General features: G+C 47.4%; 1 protein-coding gene across 2 annotated transcripts in view; it reads left to right on the top strand.

Moving 5' to 3' along the window:
• Positions 1 to 16,793, top strand: part of Ago2 (argonaute RISC catalytic component 2) — an 84,990-nt gene that overhangs the window by 3,072 nt on the left and 65,125 nt on the right. The window lies entirely within an intron of this gene.

Genomic DNA, 16,793 nt, shown 5'->3' with positions numbered 1-16,793 from the left:
TGTACCACATACATGCCTGGTGGCCCCAGAGACCAGAAGGGGCATCAGGAAACGAGTCACAAACATTTGTGAATGTGGATCCTGGGAACTGAACCTGGGTCCTGCAAGAGCAACAAGTGCTCTGAACTGCTGAGCCATCTCTCCAGACCCTACAACTGATATTAGAATATGGAGTTATGAAAGAATGTGTAAATTTGGGTTTCTGTCATCTAAATCTTTCTTGGTTGTATTTTGGTTTTTGAAACATGGTACCCAGGCTGGCTTTGAACTCATTTTCCCTTGTGGGACATCCCCAGATGTGTGCCATTACATCAGCAGTGTTTTGCCAAAGCCTTGAAAAGTAGGCCTCTTCCACCTTTGTCTGCATTTCCAACTCCAGATGCCTACATCCTCTTCCTTTATCTGCTCCTGACCCAGCACCCTGCAGCTTCACTCTACCAGCATCACTATCTCACGGGCAGTGAGGCTACGCTGGCCCAGCTCCAGCCTGCACCATCCTTTTCACCCTGGCAGGTTAAATAAAGTGAAGCTCTTGTGGTGAAATGGCGTCAAGCTACAACTTAATTTCCCACTTTCACCTCTAGAGCTGAAGAACCTGAAATCCCTATTTATACCTTTTTTTTTTTTTTTTTTCCTCTTTGAGACCAAACAACTGTGCCTTTCCATCAGTTTTTCAGTAGAGCTGTGCAGGGTTCATCATCTAACCTGGGAGCTTCCTCCAGTCAAGTGTGGTATTTGGACAGCCGGCAGACCTGGTGGGCCATACCTAAGTCAGGCCTGAGGCTCAGGAGCAGCACCAGGGCTGAGTGTGTCCACTTGCTTCACACCCAGTGCATCTGGAGTCCTCCTGATGCCTGAAGGTACACATGTGGTGTCCCTGAGATGGTATACCAAAATGTGTTGCTGCAGCCCCAAGCAGGGGGCCCACCGGGTGTGTGAAGCAGCCAGACCCTCTGCTGTCTGCCAAGAACACAGTGCCTCTGGCTCTTGGACACTGGACCAGCATCCGGGAACTCTATTCTTGGTCTTCCCTAGTGTCAGCAGGGGCATTGGATAGATGAACATAGTCATCCACTTCAGTCCTGTCCTCCTAGGCATGTGTGGGGAGTTTGGCATCTGTATGGGTCTCAGTTTCCCTGTCTGGAGCATGTGAGATATTTCCCAGGTTGCTCACACCCTCTGGACATTGTGACCTGGATTCTTTTTCTTTCTGGTGTGGCACAGGTTGAAGGGGAGCCATGTGTATGTGTCCCCAGTCATCTTGAGAACTTGCTGGTAGGATGATTGGTTACCCAGAGTAGCCAGACAGGGCCCATTAGAACCAGGTTCAAGATGAGCCTGCAGAGGTAGGCTTCCATTGCTGCCTATATACATTACAAGTGGTGGGCTCTGTTCCATATGCCAACACAGATATGAGTTCCAGTCAGGTACTTAGACATGGTTAAGACTGAATGGAATCTTATGGAGATGCAAAGAGCATTAAAAGCATCCACCTCCCATGTTTACAGTGTGTCTGTACAGGTGCTATTGGTTCCTTGTCCCTACTCCTCCTGACTTCCAGGGAGCTCACTTGAAGCTTAGAGTCCTTGGAAGCATCTTGAATAGCTCACTGGAGAGCACAAGGCCAGGGGAGCTCGGGAGGGATGCTGAGGAGGGCAGCAAGGGAGTGAGGAGTTGACTTAGGGATTAGGTAGCTGGATGGTGCCAGTGGTTTAAAGAGAGGATTTGGGGCCTTGGAGATATTGACCAGGCCAACACTGTAGGAGTCAGAGAGGAGGAAGAGACCCCGGGCAGGAACTGCTTCCAAATCTTTGTGGTGCCAGGTGGGCAAGCTCATTCTGGAAAAACACCAGATAGTTCTTCATGTGTGTGTTTGGGCAGGAACTGGCTCCAGGGCTAGCCATGGGGACCACCCTGTCAGCTCTCTTAGCTTCCTTTACCTAGGAGAGGGTGGTGATGGATTGTGGGTTGTATTAGATATTTTTCTTTTGTTGTGATAAAACACTATGATCAAGGCAACTTATAGAAGGAAGTTTATTTGGCACTGATCATTCCAGGGGGTCAGAGTCCATCATGGCAAGGAGGCTTGGCAGCAGAAGCAGGAAACTGAGAGCTCACATCTTTTCAGACATTTACAAGCATGAAGCACAGCAAAATGGAAATGGCAGAGTCTTCAAGCCTTCGAAGTCTGCCTCTTGTGATGTACTTCCTCCAAGGCCATGCCTCCTGAGCTAACTAGGGATCAACTGTTCAAATGCCCAAAACTAGGGACATTTTTCATTCAAACCACCACAAGGGTGAACGGAGTTGAGCCAGTGCCTCATTGTCTCTAGGGGAGACTCATCTGTGTGAATGGTCCAGCTAGACAGGCATTGGGTTTGTCTGTACCTTCATCCTGACAACCACTGTTATGAAACATTGAGTAAATTATTTCATGGCCATGGCATGAAGAGAGGCCAGATGTCACTGAGTTTTAGGGCTATTAGGTTTGGGGTGCTGAAGGGAACAATTTGAAGCTGGGGGTGAGTGCTGGAGGTAGGTGTGAGAAAGCCAGGAGAAGTGGATAAGGCTCTGGCCCCGGACAATCTGGGATTCCATAGCTGGCGCTCAGTCAGCCCTCTAGCCCTGACTTGGATGGGCCGGAAGGAGAGCCAGATCACCTGCAGGCCTTTCCCCACTTGTACCCAGAAGACCTAGGAGATGCCACAGGTAATTGCTGTTCCAAAGGGCGTGGGACTCCCAGATGCTGCCAGTAGGGCCTCTGGGAAGGCAGAAAACAGTCCCAAGTCACTCCCAAGGACGCCAGTGTCAGAAGTGGGGCTGGGCCAGAAACCTGGCTTGGATGGACCTGAGAGAACTGTTTCTGCATTGACACAGTCTAGGAAATGGCACAGCACCAGAGGACTTTCCAAAGCCTTCCAACAATTAAGTTTACAGCTTCTTGTCTGTCTGCTTACCTGCCCCTTTTCTAAAAAAGCTTACAGGTGTAATCTGGGGCCACCATGCTGGGCTATAACTGCGGCTTGTCTGCTCCATCCTTCAGTTGGGGTAAAGGGACTGCTGAATTCCTGAAATGCCATGGCAACTGTGCCCTGCATTTTTAAGCACCTGATAGATGCCACAAGGCTTGGGATCAGCTAGGCAGGCTTCTGTGAGGCTGACCGGGGAAGTAGCTGGTGTCCTAGCAGAGACGCCAAATGGGGAATGAGCATCTGGTTTCCACTGGGGTCTGGGAGTCCTCTGGCAGGGGCAGCCTGGTTTTCCCTGTGATCGGCTGTGTGGTCACCTGTTCCTAAGGATGAAACTCCGAGGATGAACACCTCGAAAAGAATTAAATGTCATGGCTCAAGGCTGGCTGAACTAAGCAGAAGAGATGCTGAGGAGTGTGTGTGGTGTTGTTGCATGTGTGTGCTTTGTGTCAAGCCAAGACAAGAGCAGAACCAGATTGGTCTCTGGAGGGATTTGAATTTCATTCTGTTGGGTCACCCCTCCGTAGAGGATCCTGGTTGCCTGGGGTAGCAAGGAGTTGCCTCAGTCCTCACAGGGGACTGAGCCCTGGGCCTGGCTTCTCAAGAGAGTGCCAGGACACTTTATCATCATCTGCCAGGGGGAGGGTGGAGTTGTGATGCTGGGTGGCCCCTGGGGGTGTAAGAAACAGCCCTCCTAAGCTCACCGAGTATCACTCTCAGGGACACTCGTTTGAAATGGGGGTTTTGTTTTATTTTTGGATATTTTTATTGAAGCATATTCAATTTCATTTTGCAGAATGACAGTGTTAAGAATCTTGCCAAGTCATCCTTCCTATGAACAAACCTTAGGTGCTGCCACAGGTGGCTCACCATTTCCTGCCACTCCAGTGCTGGCCTCTGGGATGGTGGCACCTGGGGCTCCCAGTGGCGATTCCTTCCTGGCCTCCTCCCACAGTCTGATCCAGCAGGACTCTGCAGTGTGTTTGTTCTCATTATCTAGTCCAAGTGGGTCTGCAAAATGTCAGCCTTAAAAAGAAAAAAAAAAAAAAAGCCAAGTTTACATGACATAAATTTAACCGTTTAAGGGGCTGGAGAGAAGTCTCAGTGGTTAAGAGCACAGACTGCCCTTGGAGAGAACCTGAGTTTGCTTCCAGCACCCACACTGCCTGTATCCAGCTCTATATGCAGATCTGATTGTCTACATCCATAGACACACTCATGCACACACACATAAAATTAAAAATCATATAAATCTTTTTTTTTTTAATTTTATTTATTACGTATACAACATTCTGCTTCCATGTATATCTGCACACCAGAAGAGGGCACCAGGTCTCATAATAGATGGTTGTGAGCCACCATGTGGTTGCTGGGAATTGAACTCAGGACCTACGAAAGAGCAGTCAGTGCTCTTAACCTCTGAGCCAGCCCCAAAAATCATATAAATCTTTAAAAAAATTAAAGATGAGCAGTCGAAGAGCTGGTGAAATGGCTTAGTTGTTAAGAGCACTTGCTGTACAGGTGTGAGTAGTGACGTTTGGATCCTTGAACAACAGAGGGATGGAGTCAGGAGAATGAAGGGGGACTTGCTCGCTTCCAGACTGGCTGGTAAAACCAAAATGGGACTTTTCAGGTTCAGGGAGAGGGAAAGGCACTGCTCCAGAGGAGTAAGGTGAAAGAAGACACTTGACACATTCCTCTGGTTCTTTGTAGCTGGTCTTTACACACACACACACACACACACACACACACACACACACACACACACTTACCCATACATCTCCAGTCTTTAGTAAAGTCACAGTACCATGTTAATACCTAGTTCTAACCCTCATTCCTGCTCACCTGACTCAGAAGCCAATGACTGATGGATATGGTATTGAATTGCCTATTTGGGACATTTCCTATGAATAAAATCATGCAATGCACAGCTTTTTGTGTCTGGGCATTTTGCTTAACAGTCTGTCCTCAAGAAGATTTTTGTTTTGTTTGTTTTGTTCTTTCAGTTTTTTTTCCAGACAGTATTTCTCTCTCTAGCCCTGGCTGACCTAGAACTCACTCTGTAGACCAGACTGGCCTCAAACTCACACAGATCCACCTGCCTCCTGAATACTGGGATTAAAGGCATTTTCGACCACTGCCAGCTGTCATTTTCTTTGTTATTACTGCATAATGTGTTCTATCTTATGGGTATTTGTCTTCCCTTCAGCTGTCATCACCGTGCTCCTCTGAACATTTGTTTGTTTTTGTTTTTTTGTTTTTCGAGACAGGGTTTCTCTGAGTAGCTTTGGAGCCTATCCTGGCACTCGCTCTGGAGACCAGGCTGGCCTCGAACTCACAGAGATCCGCCTGCCTCTGCCTCCCGAGTGCTGGGATTAAAGGCGTGCGCCACCAACGCCCGGCTTCCTTTGAACATTTGTGTCACACACAGTCCTAGATGCTCTCATGGTTCATGACTTGTCACCTGAACCATCCTTGGTGCCTCTTCTGTTCTCTCTTCTCCCTTTAGCTGTCACAGGCCTGTGCTTTATGTATTTACCTGTGCCATAGGCCCCTGTTGTCTTGCATGTCTCCCATAGTGTAAAGTCTGGCAGGTAATTTAGTCTGTAGTTGAAGAATGACATGGCTACTGCTTGAAATGTGAACAGTGAGGAGGCAGAGAGCCCTGACTTGGGCTGTCCACCTAGGTGTTGCCCTCAGAGTATCAGTTGCCACCAAGTTTGTGCCCAAGCTGTGGTTGGCAACTTGGCAACATTGAGGCTAGGGATGGCCATGTGTCATTGCACCACTTGGCATGTGCTCCTCTGGTCTCTGTGTGGCATTGATGAGGCCTGGCAGCCAGCAGCATTATCTTAAGAGGTGGTACTTGGTTTCCTGAGTGTGTATTGTCACCACAACCACATTGCCTTCAATTTTTTGTTTTTCTGTTCTTCGTGACCAAAGGCTATGTGTCCCCATTTCAGAGAACCTGAGAGATAAAGTAAGCGGGTGTTGACTGCACTCAGGTCAGATGGGAGCACATCATGGGAAGGGGAAGCTCTGTGAGTCCTCTCTTCCTGGTGCTCGGTCTCCCTAAGCACTACAGGGGTCCTTTTCTTGGGAGCTGCAGAAGTATCATGGTGTCTGGTGTGCAGTCAGCACCCCTCTAGTGCCCTTCTGCTTTGCTCTGTCCCTATCTTGGGGTCACCCCTCTTTGCAGTCTCTCGCATATCAACAGTGATGCTGTGTGACCTGCCTGGAGGGTGACTCACTGCCGCCGCCCTGGCATCCAGCACAGTTACTACTGAAGGAATATCAGTGACTTGGGAGGTCTGTATGCATAAAGAGAAACGACAATTGCTTCCTGAAAACGCAGGGCGCCTGGGCACGGACACTCATGATAAGATACATCTCCTGCACCTTCTAGGTGGGATACATTCATGGCAAGGTAGGGGAAATGCTGTCCCAGACTTGAGTGGGTCTGGGGAAATGGTGGTGCCCGAGGCTCACTCCTTGTACTCAGTGCTCAGCTCCCTGGGTTTCTTCCTTGTCTGTAAGGTGGGAGTAATCATGTAGTTACTATTATTATAAGGAGTTGCTGTGCATTCATATGAAATTACCTCCAGCATCAGGATAACTGGCACAATGCATTGTGCTTTGTCTGTGGCATTTAGTAGTATGCAGTTGTCAAATGGAGTCATGGACCAATTGTTCTTACCATTGTGTTGATCATGGGTCATGATCCCAGTGGTCCTACTGCTGTATGGAGCAAGTGTGAATGACTTCGCAGCGTCCTGTGTGGAAGTGTGCAGTTTCTTAATTGTGATTTGGAGTTTAGAGTGGCTCTCCTGAGGAGTGCCAGTGTGGTCTGGGTGCTGGTGAGGTAATGGCTGACTGGGCTGTGGGGCATTGGAGGTAAAGATGACTCTGAGAAAGAATCCTACCTTGACCTCCCAAGAGAACCTGTTGAGCTCCTGTGTGGCAGGGCACTGTCAACCCCTAGCATTTCCCTCAAGTCCTGAAAAGCCTCAAAATTGAAGATTAGGGATTTCCAGCTGGAAGGTCAGTGACCAAGTCTTCCTAAAACCTCTTTTTTAAATGGGAACAGGCATCTTTTGTTCTCCCACATAAGTTTGTAGGCATTTGGTCAGACATTGTCAGAGTTGTTTTCTAAACAAAGCCACAGAAGAGACAGCATAGTGAACTCTAATTCAATCCATGTCTAGGACAGAGGCGGGGCACTCAGGAGTAGACATGGTTTCTCTTAGCTGTGTGGAGAGCACTCAAGATAGATATTCAGGAGGGTCAGCCTAGTTTAAAAACCAAGGCCTCCTGCAGAGGAGAGTACCACTGGACCTGTTTATTCATGCATTAATTTGGGTCAGGGCCCATAGCACTGGACCCATATTGGGAACTAGGCTGTGGCCTCCAGGGTCACTATTAAAGAGCAATTTTTTTGTTTGTTTGTTTTTTGTTTTGTTTTGTTTTTCGAGACAGGTTTCTCTAGCTTTAGAGCCTGTTCTGGAACTCAGTCTGTGGCCCAACCTAGCCTCCAACTCACAGAGATCCTCCTGCCTCTGCCTTCCAAGTGCTGGGATTAAAGGCGTGTGCCACCACTGCCCAGTGCAAATGGATTTTTTTAAATTTACTTATTTATTTTTAGACAATCTTACTGTGTAGTCCTAGCTAACCTAGAACTCACAGAGATCTGCATCTGCCTCCCAGATGCCACTACGCACTTCGATATTTATTTATCTATTTAATTTATTTATTTTTGGTTTTTCGAGACAGGGTTTCTCTGTGTAGCTTTGGAGCCTATCCTGGCACTCACTCTGGAGACCAGGCTGGCCTCGAACTCACAGAGATCTGCCTGTCTCTGCCTCCCGAGTGCTGGGATTAAAGGCGTGCGCCACCAACGCCTGGCTTATTATTATTTTTTAAGATTGCTATTTTGAATTCTAAATGCTAACTTGAGTTGACTCGGTGGTGTTGTGTCCACAGCCCCATGAGTGCTGTGAGAACTTTTTTCTCAGCCTGGATCCCGTGTGTTTGTTGCCACTGGTGCTCAGTCATTTTCCTGCCTTTCTGTCAGAAAAGAGGTGCTCATGGGATTGGGCCAGGAGCCATGCTTGAAGCATGTGTTTACTGGTTTGTTTGGGGGACCCCTGGCCCTGCTTCTGTGGCTTGCTTTGGACCATTCTGACTTGTACCCTTTAGATGGTAGGATGGTGGTCCATTGGGTTATGGGGCTCCACAGAGCTAGAGCTGGAGGGTACCATCGTCCCCCCAGGATTTTGTTTCTGTGTTAGGACCCAGGTCTAGTCTCACATAAGCAAGGCAAGTGCTCTACTACTGAGCTTTGCACCCAGCCTTTTTTTTTTTTGTTTTCTTTTACAAAATTAAACACCACCTCCCCCAAAGAAGGATAACATGGCGTGTAACCTTGGTATGAGCTGTGGGCTGCAGCTCTCAGTTTCCCTGCTCTACTTTGCAGGGCCTGAAGCTTGTGAGGTGCATGATAACCCTGTCCTTTAACCTTCAAGCTTGACTGCCAGGTGGGGAGTGCTGTTTGCCCATCTGAGGGCAGAGGCATCCCTGTTTGTTCACCGACTTACCCTGGTGCAATTTTATGTATTTTGAAGTGAACAATGTTTACTGTCTCTTGAGCTAAGCACTCAATAAAAAGCTGTTTAAACTGAAATAACCAGATAACCGTGGAGGACACAGCAATTTGCCAAACTTCAAAAACCAAGGGCACGATCAATATGTGCCTGGGCCCTAAGATTTGGGGTTCTGAAAATCCAAAGCTGGCATAGATGCCATGTGGGCCAAACTCCCTGCCCTTGCCCTGAGTCCTGGTTTGGCTTCCACAGAAGATGACTAGCTCAGGCTGAGGACAGCAAATGACTGAAAGCCCCTGGGGCTGTGGGAATTGCTGACAGCTCAGTGACCTTCGGTGACAGGTGGTGGCTAACCCCCAGGGGTCCTGGTGCAGTGTACCGAGACCCAGCCCACCACACACTGGGGAATGGGTTTTGCTTTAAGTCATCAGGATTCCATGAGTGGACCTGGTTATCAGGACAGGAGACAAGCTGGTGTCCACTGGCTAGGCCTGGGCTCCGTGGGATGGGCATCTGTTTCCACTACCATCAGAGTTGCTGCTGGTGTTACCTTCCTTCCTCAAAGACACCTGAGGTAGGGATGTGGGGGCTCTTGCTGGTTGGTTGTGGGGTTTTGAGATAAGGTCTCATCATATGTCCCTGGCTGGCCTCCATCTCAGAGATCCTCCCGCCTCTGCCTCTCCTAAGGTATGCATCACCACACTTAGCCTGGAGCCTTGGTGCTTTGAGGAAACAGTGGAGATGACAATTTCTGTTCACATGATGGCAATCAGACGGTGGCTCAAGCGCAGCACAGTGCTTTCTTTTCGGTTACTGAGGATTCCAAATACCTTTTCTTCTGGGGGCAGTATATCATTCAGTGCTTATGTTAGCTCAGTTGATAGAGTGCCTAGCATGAAGCCCTGACTTCGGTCCCCATCACCTCATACTGGTTGTCCATAATCTCAGTACTTGGGAGGCTGAGGCCAGGAAGACCTTGAGGTCTCAAGTTTGAAGTCGTAGTGAAACCCTGTCTCAAAAACAACAAAATAAAAAACCCAAAACCATGGAAAAGGTACATTTGAGAGGCAACAACATGTCAAATATGTACTAATATAAACATTAATCTTTATGTAAGGCAGTTTTTCTAAAGAAAAATGTAATTCATGAATTACTATGTAGCTTCTTGGGGGTCGGGGGGCGGGGTTCTTAAGGTTTGGCTTTAGAGAGGGCTATGGTTGGCATTCATTCTCAGGACACATGGAAAGAAGAAAGCAGCATACTTCACACCGACCTGTGTGGCCTTTGCAAACTGCTGGCAATCTGTTGGTGATGCGGAGACAGGAACCTGCAGGTTTCAATGCAGACCTCAGATGCCAGGGAAGAGAACTGCACACGTGACCTTGTAGTAGGGCACAGGCAAGATTCATCTGAGCAAGAAGTACTGAATGAAACGTAGGTTGCACAAACTTGGGTCCCATCCTCAAGACAGCTCCTTACACAGATAGCCACAGATGTTTGGAAATTAGAAACACTCCTCCCAAGCCAGTGGCATAAGGAGTACTCAAGCTTTAGCAATTTCTATCTGCCCTGCCCCTGCCCCTCCCTGCCCCTGCCCCTGTCTCTGCCCCTGCCCCTCCCCTTCCCTTTCAGTGTGTGTGTGCATATGATTGTTTGAGTGCTTTTATCAAGCCAGTTGGATATGGGGATACTCAATTTTTAGCAGTTTCCATCTTGCCCTGTCCTGCCCTACCTCTTCCTTCCTAAGGTAAAGGTATGTGGTATATGTGTGCTGGTTTCTTTTTGAGACAGGATTAGAGGCTGGTCTTGAACTCTACCTCCCCAGTACAGGAATTACAGGCATGCATCACAGTGCTTATTAGGCCTGTGTGTGTTTGAGATGAGTCTGAATATACCCTGGAACTGTTGGTGTTCGTGCCTTAGCGCCTCCACTGCTGAGAGGCCCTGCTTCCACACTGGTCTCTCTCTCTCTCTCTCTCTCTCTCTCTCTCTCTCTCTCTCTCTCTCTCTCAAGATTTATTTTTATTCTCATTTGTGTGTTTCTGGCTTTGTGACTATATGTGCCATGTGTGTGGGAAGACGGAAAAGGCTGTCAATTCCCTGGAGCTGGAATTATAGTTGGAGTTACAGCTGCCAACCTCCAGATATGGGTGCTGGGAACTGAAACTCAGGTCCTCTGCAAGAGACGCAAGCACTCTTTACTGATAAGTTGTCTATCTCTCCAGCTCCACGATGGTTTCTTAAGTTGGCTACAGTATAGATGGGAAAGCATGTACAGTTGTAGGTCTTCAGAGTCCTGTAGCCAAGTGTGATTTTTGTAAAGTCTTTTTAATCAGCCATTTGGAACATAGCTTCCTGAGTTCTGGACTTTCCCAACATTGACAAATTTGATTCTATAAGATCTAAATACCCTATTTATGACTGTCACTGTTGTCACTGGAGCCTGGTTTTGGAAGCTTAGAGCTCATGGTGCAAATGGAAACATCCTGACTTTCAAGTTTCCATTTAATTTTTGTGTTAAAGCTGGGTTTCATACTTGCCCGTATCTCTGGAGTGGCCAGCCATTTGGCCCATTTTAAAGAAAATGTTGATCTCGGCTGTGAACCCTGCTTGCTACAACAGCTAACCTAACAAGAGGCCCACTGGTGCAACAGTGGCACAGATGTTATGGGACTTACCAATCACTTTCTGGCTCCATCAGAGGCTACTCCATAGGATGGAGCCTATACTTGGCACAATTAAAGGGGCAGCTGCAGGGGATCAACACCCTCTTCTGGCCTTCCCCCACAAAGACTCATAACTCAAAAACTCACAAAGACACAGACACATAGATGAGAATAAAAATAAATCATTGTTTTGTTGAGACAGGTTTTCTCTTTGTGACAGCTCTGGCTGTTCTGTAACTTGATCTGTAGATCAGGTTGGCCTCAAACTCACAGAATCTGTGCTGCTCCCCCCCTCCCCTTCTTGTGCTGGGATTAAAGGTGGGAACAACTACCACCTGACTAAAAATACATCTTTTTTAGAAATTAAGGGAAGAAAGCGGGGAGATCAGTGTGGAAGCAGGGCCTCTCTGATCTGGGGAAGCTGGCAGGAACACCAATAATTACAGAGCATGATGTGAAGCAGCAATCATGCCAATGGGCCCTCAGCTGGGGGTGGGACTTTGTTTCCTACAGAAAAGGGCTGTGGTGGGCTCAATGCTCAAGGCTTGGTGCTTTGCTTGGATCAGGGCAGCTGTCACTTGTGGGACCTACATCCTGCACATCTTCTCAATGCATGTAGACAAGTGAATGCCTTTGCTGCTTGACGCAGAACATTTTTTTTTGCAATATTTTTATTTGAGAATTTCATACAGTGCATTTTGAGTATATTTCCCCACACACACCTAGATCCCTTCTTTACCGTGTTTTCCATCCTCCCATCTAGCTTTGGTGGTTTTGTTTTTTGTTTTTTCTTTTGTCTCCATCCATCCATCCATCCATCCATCCATCCATCCATCCATGGGTTGCCTAGCTGCCATGGAGAGTGTTCAGCCTACCAAGGGGCACACCATTAAAGAAACCTGACTTTCCCTCTCAGCCACCATCAAATACCAATAGCTCAATAAACAGTGTGACTTAAGCCTCATCCCCTTCCATGCTGGGATTTTGTCTGACAGGAGTGTGTGCAGTTCTTGTGGATCTGTCACAATTGCTCTGAGTCTGAGTGTACATTCCTCCTGTTGTGTCTGTTTCCTTGATGTTATACATCAACTCTGGCTCTTGTGATCATGCCACCCTCTCTTCCATAAAGATTCCTAACCCAGTCAGGGAGGAGTATGACATGAATGTCTGGTTTAGGACTGAGCACCCCAGTCTCCATATAATGACTATTTGTGGTTCTCTGTGTAAATTGCCATCTCCTACAAATAGAGCTTCGATGAGGACCTTTGACCTATCTAACCAGGTTCTTGGCCCTTTAATAATAAATAATGCTCTGTCTCATGGAGTGGGCCTCTGATCCAATCAGAAAATGGTTGGGGATTCCTGTGGTGGTTGAGGTGGTTCCCCACGTCACATGGTTTATAAGTATCTTATCTACATGTGTGCGCTAAGGGGCAGAATCTTTCTGAAAGTGGAACTATAGTGCTGTGACCTGCAGCAGGTCAGCAGCTATACACACTGGGGACTGGTGTCCTGTATCCTTGAGTGTCCTTTTACTTGGCTTGGTTAAGTCAGTATTTGTTCACATAATCATCCATTCAACCCCCTCCAGTGTTGTTCCTAGGCATTTTGCCAATGTAATTTTAAGTCTCTCTTTTTTATAAAGACCCATTAAAAAGTGTGTGTGTGTGTGTGTGTGTGTGTGTGTGTGTGTGTGTGTGTGTGTGTGTGTTGCCCATGGTGTTCAGGAAATGGCATATGATCCCCTAAAGCTGGAGTTACAGGCAAAAGGTATGAACCATCTAACAACACAAGTGCTGGGAACTGAGCTCAGGTACTCAGGAAAAACAACAAGTGTTCTTACTGCTAGTCATCTCTTTAGCCACTGATTTCAAATTCTTAGAGATACCTTCCAGCTGGAAGTGAGCTGGCCCACACAGGCACCACATTGCCTAAGAATGTGCCATTTTCCCAGTGTACCTTGGCCATGGCTCAAAGCCACATTCCTCACTCTTCCTGCATTAACTAAGGCATCTATCTGGGCAGTGGCCCGCCAAGTGAGTAGGCCACTTCAGTCTTCTCTCTGCCTGGGTGGCTCAGCCCCAACAGAAAGCCATTGCTTACCCTCTTTGAAGATGGGGTCCTAGGACAGTGGCCTGAAGCAGGCAAATGCTTTTTTTTTTTTTTCCCCTTTCTCTGTATTGCTTTGGAGCCTATCCTGGAGCTCACTCTGTAGACCAGGCTGGCCTTGAACTTACAGAGATCCGCCTGCCTCTGCCTCCTGAGTGCTGGGATTAAAGGCATGCGCCACCAATGCCCGGTGGCAAGTGCTTTCTTTCACAAGTCCCTGAGGAATGTGAAATGACAGCCCTTGTGCACCTCCCATTAGCCAAGGGAAGTCACCTTGAAGAGCCTAAGTTTGGAAGGGATGATGTCCAGGTGTAATGTCTCCTAAGTTTGAAGCCCAACATAGGCACACCATGGGTGTACCTCAAGTGCAGAATGAAGATGCCAGGTTGGAAATGACACACCTATGTGGTTCTCCTTACTGAAAGTGGCCGTGTGAATAGTGGGGGGATGGGGATAGGAAGGAATGTAGGAGACTACCCAGTGGGTCCATGGTGTCTTTTGGGATGATGAAAGTGTCCGGAATTAAAAAGGTAATGATGGACATGCAGTATTCTGAATGTGTTAGCCACATATTGCATACTCTCCAGGGGTCCAGGTAGTAAATTTTTATGAATAGTAGAGAAGAGGCTGCCCTGATCTACTCTGTAAGATACCAGGCTCTTGACTAAGAGGTGGGTTTGTAGCCAGTTGGCTCCTTGTGACTTTGGGGTTCTGCCTTATGCTAAATACCGCTGCCTGAGCACCCATTACTCTCAACTGGCCCAGGCTGAAGAACTTCCTGCCACTTCACAGACTGCTATTAGTAGATAGAAACTGTCACTGTGGATGGAGAGCTCTCAGAAGGCCCACCACTGAGATGAAGAACTACAGGCAACTCATGACTGCCTAGAGGGAGTCAGTCCTTGAGGACAGTCTCCCCAAAGGTATACAAACACAAACTGTCGTGGCTCTCAACACGTATATGTACAAGCCACGCTAAGTGGGCTCTGCAGGGTGTGTGTGATAGGTGACACATTGTGTAGGGGTTGGGATGCAGGAGTGGGGAGAGAGGGATAGAAATGATATAAATACAGTATGCGTGTATGAAATTGTGAATATCTATATCTATATCTATATCTATAGATAGATATATCTTGTCTGCTGGAGCCTGTAGGAAAAATCCTTAATGGGGCAGGTGGTTTAAATGGCAGCAGTCAGGCCCTGCTCCGTCACAGCCTGGGATGGAAGGAAGGCACCTGCATCTAGGATTGCTGTTTGTCAGTATTTTGAAGAATAGGGGAACAGTTTTAATTTATTTTAAATAGCAACCCTGTCTATCCCCAGGAAGGAATGATTGAAGGAGCGAAACAGTCCTGTGGATTGTATCTGCTTGGTTTCAACAATTTATTCTCTTAATTAATTATTCTGACTAGGGAAAATTTCCCCTCTATGGGATGCCAGTGTTTAGAAGTGACACGTCAAATACCTGGTGGGACAAATTTGGGACATTTTCTGGTTTCTGTCACTTGTTAAATTTGATTTTAAGAAGCCCTTTTGGGAGCTATACTGGGTCTGAGCCGGGGAATTAAGATGAAGTTTGAGTTCTGTGGCAACCATGGAGCTACAGGTGCTGATGGGGACCCTGAGAGGAACATTTGACTCATTTTTGATAGGAAGAACATTCTGGGTGTTGTCTGGAAGGAATATCATGAATTCATGTCTTACTATCAGGGTATACCCCATCTTCTGAGTGGGAAGGTGGCCTTTCTGTTTGTTACAATTTAAGACAAATGTGAGAAGTTTCTGTGGTTGAAAGAGCTCCTAAGACAAGACACTGGGCCTATATAAGGGTTTTCAATGAGGGGCATTCCTCCCTGCACTGTGGCAGCCAGCCTGGCTCACAGGCTCCTGTGTGGTCCTGCTTGGGGCTCTGGTGTGTGACAGAAGCCCCTTGTCACAAGCAGGAGCAGACTGGGCAACAAGCACATTCTCTATGCAATTTTAGCCTCCATTTCCCTCTAAGCAAGGGTTCTCAAGGATTCTCCTGTGTCTGTTAGTACCAGTAGTCTAAGAGGGATGTACAGGTCGAGGTGAATGAAGCCATTGCAACATGGCAGACCCAGCTGAGATGAGCCGCTATGGTAGTCCACACTTTGTGGAATCTGACTCTGTTTTCTTTCAGTACTGGGGTTTAAACCTTGTGCATGTTAGGTAAACTCTACTGGCCAAGCTACATCCTTCAGCCTTCGACTGACTTCTGCACAAAAGTGAAAGCTCGATGAGATGATACTCTGCTCTTGAAGCTGCCACAGATTCAACTAAAGCCCCTTCAGCCTGGAGGGGGAGGGGCTTGTGTCCCTTCTGTGGCTCTCCGTGGTTGGCCTCCTGCCCACCTTGTTCCTAACCACCAAGAGGAACTTGAATACATTCAACACATTCTAGCCTCACTTTGGTAAAGTGTGGGTGGTAAGACGGAAGCACCAGTGATGATACCCACATTTTGGCTGAGTAGTGGGCTTATGACAGGCACATGGTGGGTGGGGACATTTATCATGGGATCTTGATGACTCAGTGACACAGATTCAGAGTCATCATGAGACCTTGTTTGTTTGGAGGGGCGGTGGTAGGACTTGGAATGAGTGTGATGCCACTCAGGCTTTGGCTGGGCATCTCAGAGGGAGCACAGATCAGGTCACTGAGTGATTTGAGGGACATGGGCCCAGAGCAATCAGAGTTTGGGAAGCATGAGGAGTATGGGAAACCATGTGGCCAGAGAATGTCTCAAGGATATTGGTGCAGAGCTGCCTGGTGAGACACAACCCTGCAGATCCTGGTGGCTGACCTGCTGTCTGACTGAAACATCTTTATTCTTTTTTTTCCCCTCAAGATAGGGTCTCTATGTAATAGCCTTGGATGTCCTGGAACACACTCTGTAGACCAGGCCTGGCCTTGAACTCACAGAGATCTGCCTGCCTCCCTAGAGTGCTGGGATTAAAGGCATGTGACACCACTGCCCAGCTCCTTATTCTTTTTTTTTTTTTTTAAGATTTATTTATTGCTGAACATAATCCCAACACTCAGGAGGCAGAGGCAGGTGGATCTCCTGGCACTCGCTCTGTAGCCCAGACTGGCCTTGAACTCACAGAGATCCACCTGCCTCTGCCTCCTCAGTGCCAGGATAGGCTCCAGAGCTACAAAGAGAAACCCTGTCTCGAAAAACAAAAAACAAACAAAACCAAAAAAATTTATTTTATTTATTATGTATACAGTGTTCTGCATGTGTGCATGCCTGCAGGCCAAAAGTGGACACCAAATCTTTTTTTTTTTTTTTTAAGTTGATTTTATTTTACGTACATTGATATGGGTTTCAGATCCACTGGAACTAGATGTCCTGGATCTAGTTGTTGTGAGCTACCATGTGGGTGCTGGGAATTGAACCTGGGTCCTCTGAAAGAGCAGCCAGTGCTCTA

Source organism: Cricetulus griseus, chromosome 2, assembly GCF_003668045.3.
Source record: "Cricetulus griseus strain 17A/GY chromosome 2, alternate assembly CriGri-PICRH-1.0, whole genome shotgun sequence".
NCBI classification, from domain to species: domain Eukaryota; kingdom Metazoa; phylum Chordata; class Mammalia; order Rodentia; family Cricetidae; genus Cricetulus; species Cricetulus griseus.
The sequence above is the reverse complement of the archived record's forward strand: the minus strand, read 5'-3'. Positions and strand labels throughout refer to the sequence as shown.